This window comes from Natrix helvetica (genome assembly GCF_964273705.1).
Source record: "Natrix helvetica genome assembly, chromosome: 3".
NCBI lineage: Eukaryota > Metazoa > Chordata > Lepidosauria > Squamata > Natricidae > Natrix > Natrix helvetica.
Genome location: NC_138549.1, coordinates 175,686,856 through 175,697,636, shown reverse-complemented (window position 1 = coordinate 175,697,636; position 10,781 = coordinate 175,686,856).

The following is a 10,781-nucleotide window of genomic DNA, read 5'->3' as shown; positions in this document are numbered from 1 at the left end:
ACACGTCTCAAAGTCACCAAGTTTGCCCCCCCCCCAAATAAAGAGAATATCCCAGTGCTCCCACACGCACATCCTACTCCTTCCCCATCACCTAACTGTACCTTTTAACTACAATTATATTTTTATCGTTTTTAGAAACATTTACCTTTTATGGTTTTATTGCTTTTAATATTGTAAGCCACCCAGAGTTGCTTTGAAGCGAGATGGGCAGCAATAAGTAATTAAACCAATAAGTAATTTAAGTAAATCAATAAAAGTGATTGCTGCCTTTGAGCTAATTGGCATGGAGCTAATGTGGTTCCCTGAATTTTGAGAGACACTTTTGACCTTTGCAAAGGGGTTTATTTGCACACACACCAAAATACAAACCGCCAAATAATTCATGCAAAATATAAGCATTTAATATTAAGGGAAGTCTTTAGGGGACAGAAGCTGATGATATGAGCTAGAAAGCAACACATCAGACAATAAGATACATTAATTAGATGTAAGAAAAGACAGACACCCTTAAAATATTTTGCATTTTCCCCTTTTCCATCTGGGTTTCTTTCTTTAACACCACTCAAGGACTCCAGAATAAGCCCCCATTGTTTAATTTATGAATAGGCTAGTTTTTGCATATTTAAAGAGAGAAAATGGCTTTGGCTTGTAGGAAGTTAAAACCCATCCCTCTCCCAGAAAAAATGAAATATCCTAGGAAATATTGAAATGGCAGAATATTATATTTCCCTGGATGTGAAAAGGAAGAAACATGTTTTAAATTGAGAGTAGCTCCCTGCAGCTTCCTGCCTCCACCCACTTTGCAAATGGGCCATTAAGGTGGCCAAGCCAGTCCCTTTACATAATAAAGAGTTCTCCCCTTCAGCTCCTGGGGGATGGGATTAAGGCATGATAACATTGGCCCTTTACCCAACTCCCCACATGGCATCTGAGAACTCAACCAAACCTGGATTCAAAACGCAGCCTAGAGAGTTTCCCCTGACACATATGTGCTAGTTGTTCCTGACTCTAGGGGACGGGGCTCATCTCCGTTTCAAAGCCAAAGGGCCAGCGCTGTCCAAAGATGTCTCCGTGGTTATGTGGCTGGCATGACTAAAAGCCAAAGGCTCATGGGACGCTGTTACCTTCCCGCCAAAGGTGGTTTCTATTTTTCTACTTGCATTTTTATGTGCTTTCGAACAGCTAGGTTGGCAGAAGCTGGGACAAGTCACGGGAGCTCACTCCGTTACGCAGTGCTGGGATTCGAACCGCCGACCTTTCTGATCGACAAGCTCAGCATCTTAGCCACTGAGCCACCTGTAATTTGGAGTAATAATGAACCCTAAAATTTCAGGTAACAATATGACCTTGTTTTATGTGAAATCTTCAAATGATTGAAGGGTAAATTGATCGTCTGGTTAAAAAAAAAGTGGAAATAAAAAGAAGACGGGAGGAGAAAGATTTAACCATTCAATCATTTGCTTTAATGGAATGTAGAATAATAGAGTTGGAAGGGACCTTGGAGGGCTTGAGACCCTGCCCCATTCCAGACAAGGGTCTGTCCGGTCTCTTCTTGAAAGTGATGGATCAGCCACAGCTTCTGGTGGCAAGCTGTTCCACCGATTAATTGTTCGCACAAGAATTTCCTCCTTAATTCCAGGTTGCTTCTCTCCTCGATTAGTTTCCACCCATTGCTTCTTGTCCTGTCTTCAGGTGCTTTGGAGAATAAGCTGACCCCCCTCTCCTCTTTGTGGCAGCCCCTCAAATATTGGAAGACTGCTATGATGTCAACCTAGCACTTATTGTCATTAAACAAGACAGACCCAAGTCCTGCAAATGTTCATCGTATGTTTTCACCTCCATTCCCCTTAGCAGAGGAGAGGAGGGGTCCTTGCACTGAGATATCTAAGATGGTTTGGAGAAGACAGGAGCATGAAGGCACTTGCTTGCAAATCTGCCTGGAGCCAATTCAGATGGTCCTTATTGCTATGCAGATCAATTTGGCCTTCTCTTAATGATTGTGCTGATGGGGGGGTGGGACACCCTAGCAGGTAATTTGGGAGGAAAAGAGAATTTTGGCCAAGGCAGCATTTTGAGGATGCAGAAGCCTTCTGCTCTCACCCATCATCACCCAACATAGGCCCCCTTCCCAGGAGTGGAAGCTAAGAGGAACTTTGTGTCACAAATGTCAGGTCCAGGAGATAGAGGAGCAGACCAGGAAATCTGATCTAGAGGAAGTCTAGAAGTTGAGATTGGCTCTGATCAAAGAATCTAGCAGATCAGATTTTGCTGAATAAATTCCGATACCACCTCCTTCTCCTCCTCTTCCTCCTCTCCTTTTTCTCTTCTTCCTTTTGTCTTCTTCCTCTTCCTCTCCATCCTCTACCTCTTCTCCTCCTCCTCTTCCTCCTCCTCTTCCTCATCTCCTTTTTCTCTTCTTCTTTTCTCTTCTTCCTTTTGTCTTCTTATTCTCCCTTCCTCTTCCTCTCCTCCTCCTCCTCTTCTTTTTCTCTTCTTTCTTTTCTCTTCTTCCTCTTCCTCTCCTTCCTCTTCTTCTTCTTCTGCTCCTCCTCCTCCATAAAATTAAGACTAAACTAATCAAGGAGAGAAGCAACCTAGAGCTAAGGAGAAATTTATTGACAGTGAGAACAATTAACCCATGGAGCAGCTTGTCTCTGGAGATTGCGGGTGCTCCATCACTGGGCTCAGTTGTGGTCATAAGTTGAGGACTACCTGTGCAAACATTCAGAATTCCATACCTAAAGGTAAAGGTAAACGTTCCCCTCACATATATGTGCTGGTCGTTCCTGACTCTAGGGGGTGGTGCTCATCTTTGTTTCAAAGCTGAAGAGCCAGCACTGTCCAAAGACGTCTCTGTGGTCATGTGGCCAGCATGACTCAACGCTGAAGGCACACGGAACGCTGCTCCCTTCCCACCAAAGGTGGTTCCTATTTTTCTACTTGCATTTTTTTTTAAACTTGCTTTCGAACTGCTAGGTTATCAGAAGCTGGGACAAGGAACAGGAGTTCACCCCGTTACACGGCGGTAGGGATTCGAACTGCCGAACTGCCCACCATTCTGATGGACAAGCTCAGCGTCTTAGCCATTGAGCCACCCGTCCCTATAAAACAAAACAGAAACTGGCTATTGAAGTTACAGTAACTTGTCATTTTTGGTACCACTGTGGTTGGAAGCCTAAGTCAATGGTAGATGTGCAAATCACGACATCTCTAAATTTCCTGCCTAGGAGAATAAAAGGTAGATCTCCCTAAACAGAAAGAATGTCCCGGAGAGAAGAAACTAAAAAGGAATACAATGAAAAAAAACAGCACAGTAAAATTCACAGCAGTCAAAATCCAGATAAAATCCATAACATGTGCCTGATGAAATCAATGACTTGCTTCCTGCTTAACGACCCTAAGCCATATTTACAGCTCATCTGCAAAAAAATATTAGTTAAAGGCAGCTCATCTACAATGGATTCCTGCATCCAAAAGTTCTTTTTAGTATGCAGGAAAATGAATTGGGCATCAACCTACAATCTCAAAATCATGCAATACTCTATCCAATTTCAGGGAGGGGCAAATTCTGTATTTATTGTTAGTTGGTATATTATTGCTTTCATTATTCTAATCCAGGAACAATAACTAAATATTCATATTTATTTTTTAGGACTACAGTTAGTCCTCCACTTAAAACTGTTCCTGTAGTGACCGTTCAAGGTTACAACGTCACTGAAAAAATATGACATGACTTTAGAATAGAATAGAATAGAATAGAATAGAATAAGAGAGTTGAAAGGGACCTTGGAGGTCTTCTAGTCCAACCCCCTGCTTAGGCAGGAAAGCAGACAAATGATTAACTAACCCCTTCTTAAAAACCTCCAATGTTGGAGCATTTACAACTTCTGGAGGTAACTTCTGTTCCACTGATTCATTGTTCTCATTGTCAGGAAATTTCTCCTCACTTCTAAGTTGCTTCTCTCCTTGATTAGTTTCCACCCATTGCTTCTTGTTCTACCCTCAGGTGCCTTGGAGAATAGTTTGACTCCCTCTTCTTTGGGGCAGCCCCTGAGATATTGGAAGACTGCTATCATGTCTCCCCTGGTCCTTCTTTCTCTTAAGCTAAACATACCCAGTGTCCATAATAGTTACAACCTTTGCAGCATCCCCATGGTCATCTGATCAAAATTCATATATTTGGCATCTGATTCATATTTATGATGGGTTGCAGTCCCTTTTTTGCAATCTTCTGACAAGCAAAGTCAATGGGGAAGCTAGTGCAGTGATTTACTTAACCAAAGTGGCGAGAAAAGTCATAAAATAGGGCAAAACTCTATTGGTTATGGAACGAATTTCTCCCTTTGCAACACACATTTCGGGCTCAATTGTGGTTGTAAGTTGAGGACTACCCATATTGCTCTTATAAATGCTGATTTATTATTTTTATTCTAATCCTTGAACTACACCTTAATAAAATGAATTTCTTAGGTCTACTTGCAAGTAAAAGAATAATAAATAAAATATTGATAACATGCTATAGATAAGATAAGAAATGTACAATTATTTTTCCACTGCAGTGCTGAGTCAATACTTTATTTTCCCTTCTTTTCTCGCTCCACTTTCCCTTGTCTATTATCTTTCTTGGCACACATGATTTATATTAGGATGATGTCAATAAAAGTGATGCAAAATAAATAAATTATATTTTGTATTTCTTAACTGCCCATCCCTCTCTGAGAGGCACCCAGGATGGTGTGTACAATATAATTATTTATAATCCCAATAAAATTACGATTCGACATTTGTTAAGTTTTATAAAATTTATTTATAATTTTAGGAATTGAGGATCCAAGGTGGTTGGGTGGCTTTTCATCCCTGTGCGTTGTACTACTTGATGCTGAGCCCATCCCCGGCGCCCAGCGGTGCCCCCCTGGCCAATCTGGCGATGCCTTTCGAGCATCCAAGCCAGCTGGCACAAAGCAGGAAAGGCCAGCGAGATGCTCAGCTGATGTTGCCAAAGCGACCGGGAGCTTCCTGGGGCAGGGAAGGCTCCGATTGGCTGCTCGGCGTGACTGAGCACATCCCAGAACAGGTGAGAAGCTCATTGGTCGCCCGGGTGACGGCGAGGAGGGAAGGGCAGGAGAGCTTCCGATTGGCTGGCGGGCTGAGTGATGGGTTGCCCTGGCGCCTCAGCCTGTGGAGGCAGTTTCCGTGGCAACAGGAGTTGTAAAGGAGAGGGAGGGGGGGGGCCTAGGCGTTCCTTGGCAAAAGGGGAGATGCCAGGGGGAGAAGGGGGGGGGGAGATGCCTTTGGAAATGGGTTGCAAAAAAAAAAAATTAAAATTAAATCCAAATCCCTGTCTTTTGGCTGGATAATCAGCCAGCCAGCTGGGCTCCTGATTTCATAAGAGCCTTTGCTTCTGCATATGTGTGTATGTGTAAATTGTGTGTACTGTATATATAAATCAAAACACTTTTGCAGACAAACAAATAATAGGTTTCCCCCCCTAATTTCTGTTTTTTCCTCTATTTCTTCTGCTAGCATCCAGAACGAATAGTTCACAGATATAAGCTAGGAATAAGCAAAGATTCAGATCTACCTAAAAACCACAATTGAAATAAGCCAGGATTTGCAAAACATCAACAAACCATCATTGGTTTCAAATCCTGGATTGGTAACCAGAAAATAAACCTTAAACCTTCAATAATAAAAAAATAATTGTATTTTTTAAAGAGGAATTCAGTCTTCATTCTAATCTAAACCAAAATCAAAGATTGCTTTAATTTAGCATGATGTGTGGGTGTGTATTGCGTGTGCATGTGTGTATAGGTATGTACAGTATGTGTACATGTGTGTATATATGTATTTGTGTGTGTGTGCATACAGATATAATAAAACATATCTATAAATATATAAAATATAACAATAAATGACTTTATCAGTGGTGATAAAAATTAAAAATGAATTGCAGTTAATTATTTTTATAATAAATATATGCATATCTATTTTCCCCTTTCAGATGTTTAATTATCATGATTCTGCAATTGTAAAACATTTCATAGTTTAATCTTTAATTTTGATTTGTTAATTCTCCTACGTCGCTTTTACTTTATCGGTTCTATTCCGTTGCGTGTCGCTCAGAGCGCCCCCCCCCCTTGGAGTGAGATGGGCGGTTCAATAATAGGAAACATAAATAAATGAAATAAATAAATTAAATCCTTCGTCTTCTCTTAGCCCTGCACAAAGAGAGAAATCTTCCTTTTCCTGTCTGCTCAGCGCCTTCCGACGCTCCCTGGCTGCAGATTAAGAAACAGAAAAGCTGGAAATCAAGATTGGCTGGTGGATGTTGGAGAATCTTGTGTAGATCAGTGTTTCTCAAACTTGGCGACTTTAAGTCCTGTGGACTTCAACTCCCAGAATCCCCCAGCCAGCATAGCTGGCTGGGGAATTCTGGGAGTTGAAGTCCACAGGACTTAAAGTCGCCAAGTTTGAGAAACACTGGTGTAGATTAAAGTGGCGTCTGCATTTTTTCTTCATAATATATATAATCAGTAGTTTTTAAAACTATTGCATGTATGTAAAAATCTGATTATATGTATTATTATACTCTTATATTACAATATAATTATTACATTAGTATTAGAATTGTTAAAAAGTACGAGAAGGCAATAAGTGAACAGAAAACTACAAAGGCAGAATATACATGCTGATACGGGAAGCTGTAAAATTGTAGTATATTATTATGTTGTTTGTGTTTTATCTGTTTTGCATTTGGTTTTGAATTTTTTCTTGTTTTTTTTTTCTTTTTCTCTATTCTTTTTTTACTTATGTTTTTTAAACTTGAAAATTTTTCAATAAAAACTATTTTTAAAAAATAATAAAGTGGGGTCTGGGCAGCAAAAGACAAGAATAAAATCATTTTTATTTCTAGATTACCCTGTCTAAATGAAGGCATGGGCCTGAAAAAAAAAAACTGGGAGGACACTAAGATTGCCTTAAAGATTGCCTTAAATGTTTATAATTCATCTGAGTCAAAGTAAAATCTTGTTTGAGTGGCACTTCTGCAACTTTTCAGAGTGTCGTTGTTGTGTTCTAGACAACAGGGCACACACATTTGACTTCAGGGGAAGGGCTTGCCTTGTGGGTGCTCCGTCATTGGAGGTTTCTAAGAAAAGTTATGACAAACATTTGTTTGAAAAGGTATAAGGTCTCCTGCCTGAGCAGGGGGTTGGACTAGAAGACCTCCAAAGTCCCTTCCAGCTCTGTTCTTCAGTTATTCTGTTAGGAACAGAATATGATCGCAGTCTTCCAATATTTGAGGGGTTGCCACAGAGAAGAGGGGGTCAACTATTCTCCAAAGCACCTGAAGGCAGGAGAAGAAGCAACAGATGGAAATTTATCAAGGAGAGAAGCAACCTGGAATTAAAGAGAAATTTCCTGGCAGTGAGAACAATTAATAAGTGGAATGATTTCCATCACTGGAGGTTTTCAAGAAGGGATTGGACAGTCATTTGTCCATAATGGTACAGGGCAGGGGTGTCAAACTCAGGACCCTGGGGCTGGATTCGGCCGGCAGGGTGCGTAGATCTATCCCATGGGGCCGACCCAGATATAGCAAAAGACCAACCCTTAGTGCCTCTGCCAGCCAAAACGGAGCTCGGGAGTTTTCTCTGGCAGAGGGTTGCAGGAGGCCAAAGACATTTTCACCAGCAGGGCACATGGGCAACCAGAGGCGCCCCCAACACAAGTGTCATCGAGCTGGCCATGCCCAACCTCCCCCCCCCAAGGTCAAACACAACCCTGATGTGGACCTCAATGAAATCGAGTTTGAGACCCCTGGTATAGGGTCTCCCGCTTCAACAAGGGTTGGACTAGAAGACCTTCAAGGTCTCTTCCAGTTCTGTTATGCAGAACTCCACAGGGTGCTCCACAGAGGTGGGTTGCTCCCAGTTTTACTACCAGTTCGCTTCGTGCATGGAGGCCCAGAACAATTTACAGTGAACTATGATTGGACGCGCACTACAAAACAACATGCCAACAATGGCAACCGGGGAACCAGTTCAGGGGCGTGGCCAGCCTGGGGCCGCTGCCGGTTCTGTGACCAAGGACCGAAATACCACTACTGGTTTGGCCAAATTGGGCCGGACTGAGAGCAACCCACCCCTGGTGCTTCATCACTGGAAGTTTCCAAGAAGGGATTGGACAGTCATTTGTCCACAATGGTATAGGACTAGAAGACCTCCAGGGTCCCTTCCAACTCTGTTATTCTGTCATTCTCCAGGAATGCTTTTCCTATTTCTTGGACAGTGTCCAAAGCGTCTCATCCTTGCTTAAGTTCTGAGCCAGCCCAGTTCATCTGCCTGCGAAAAACTGCACCAGCCAGCCTCTCAAATTGTGGAATACTATCTTATATTAAATAATGTGGGAGGGACAGACGTACGAAGGGCAGCAGGATGTGCTCTGGGTTTGAAATCGTCTATCCAGGACGGAGCATGCTGTATACACGTTGCTTGATGAGACTCTGCTGGATTGTCTGAGATGCTACACATCCTCTTCACACCTGGTTTTCTTGCTACCTTCGGGGGGGGGGGGCTTTGTGGTACCCGAAGGAAAACATCCAGATTCGGTCACAGTTTTTTTCCATATAGCATCAACATTGTGAAGCAATTTGGAAATGAAGAAAGCTAAAAAAATAAGTAAACAATACACTTAGATAGAGATATAAATAAGATGAAAACTGTTAGCATGTGTATGATTAGAATAATAATGATGCTTAATGTTGATATGATATTATTACCAGAAGGTATTAAGAAGAAAAATGGGGAGTTCCATAACGTTTAAACGCTCAATATATTATCATACAAAACGTAGAATGTTAATATGAATGTGAAAGATGTGGCAAAGGAGGAACGATGTTGCACAGGGATGTTTGTACTCAGATGACACACGGCGTAAGGAAAGATGGAAGGCTTATTTTTGTAACTCAAAAAAATTAATAAAACTCTGAGGCTTCCTCTTTATACTGCATCCAGTTTTGGTTGCCACGGTGTAAAAAAGAGGTTAAGACTCCAGAAAGAGTGCAGAGGAGAGCAACCAAGATGATTAAGGGGCTGGAGGCGAAAACATTTTATTTATTTGTTTGCTTATTTGTTTGTTTGTTTATTATTTATTTATTAGAATTTGTCAGACAAAAACAAGAATAAAAGAATAAAAATACAGTGACAAGGACAATAGACACCTTAGTGAGCCTGTGCACACCCCCTCTACTAACCACTTAAGTATGATGTAAGGCCCACGAAAGTCAATTTTTGACCGAAACGGAGAACTTACGAAGAGCGGTTGCAGGCACTGGGCCTGGGTAGTCTAGGAAAGAGAAGGACCAGGGGAGACAGGAGAGCATCTTCCAATATTGGAGGCGCTGCCCCAGAGAGAGGGCCAAGCTATTTTCCAAAGTACCCAAAGGGCAGAGAAGGAATAATGGATGGAAACTGATCAAGGAGAGATTCAACCTGGAAATAAGGAGGAATTTTCTGACCGTGAGAACATTCAACCCATGGAACAGAAGTTGCCTTCAGAGGTTGTGGGAGCTTCATCCCTGGAGGCTTTCAAGAGACTGGACTGCCGTCTGTCAGACTGGGATGGGGGGTTGGGTCCCTTCCCACTCTGGTGTGTGTGTGTGTGTGTGTGTGTGTGTGTGTAGCATGTGTATATGAGTGTTATATATTTATATATTTTTGAGAATATTTCATTTTTAATGTGGCAAAGTTCCCACAATACAAAAATAAAGGTGATCTTTAATCTCTCCAGAGGCAATTGGGCTTTTAATTTCAAAACAGTCTACAACCACACTTTATAACCACAATGGTGGTTACAATGGGACCAGAATTTTGGTTGCTAAATAAGGAAAGCTGAAGGTTTTCAGCTTTATAACCTGCAAAGTTATAATAAGTGAGTTGCACCCAATTGTACAGCTTTTTGTCCACGGCTACTAAGCGAATACCTGCAGTTGTTAAGCGAATCGCACGGTCGTTAAGCAAATCCAGTTCCCTCCCCCATTGATTCTTTACGATCCATAAATACCAGCCAGTTGCCAAGCACCCGAATTTGGACCACGTGACTGTGGAGATGCTGTAACGGTGTGAGGACCGATGGCAAGTTTCTTTTTTTCGGTGCTGTTGTATCTACAAATGGTTGCTAAATGAAGCACATTGCAGCACATTGCTTGGTATGCCGCTGCCGGTAGCAAACTTCAAGTCCAACTGGATTTTTTTGTTTTCAACCAAAATCCCAACTTTGACAGGTAGTCCTCGATTTACAACCGTTCATTGAGTGACTGTTCGAAGTTGCAACGGCACTGAAAAAAGCGACTTTTCACGCTTAACGACCGTTGCCTCATCCCCACAGTTCCGTGATCAAAATTCAAACGCTTGGCAACTGACTCGTATTTATGACGGTATTGATCCCCTTTTGCGACCTTCGGACAAGCCAAGTCAACGGGGAAGCCGATTTACTTAACAACCGGGTTACTGGTAAGCCACAATTGTCAAACTCTTCCCCTACTCAAGGGGTGTCTTCAGAAGTTGAAAAAGTTATCCCTGTCCATTTTTAGCATGCTGTTGTGGCCCTCCAGTGGAGCTGGCAGTGGATTCAGACAGTGGGGAGGAACATGGGCCACTCCTGGAGTCCGGGGAAGGCTCCAACAAGGGCTCTGCGTCAGAGGCAGAGAGCGGGCCGAGGCCGTCTGGCAGTTCTCAGCTGCCTTCGGAGTCACACAGCAGTGGGGCAGAGGAACAGCTGGA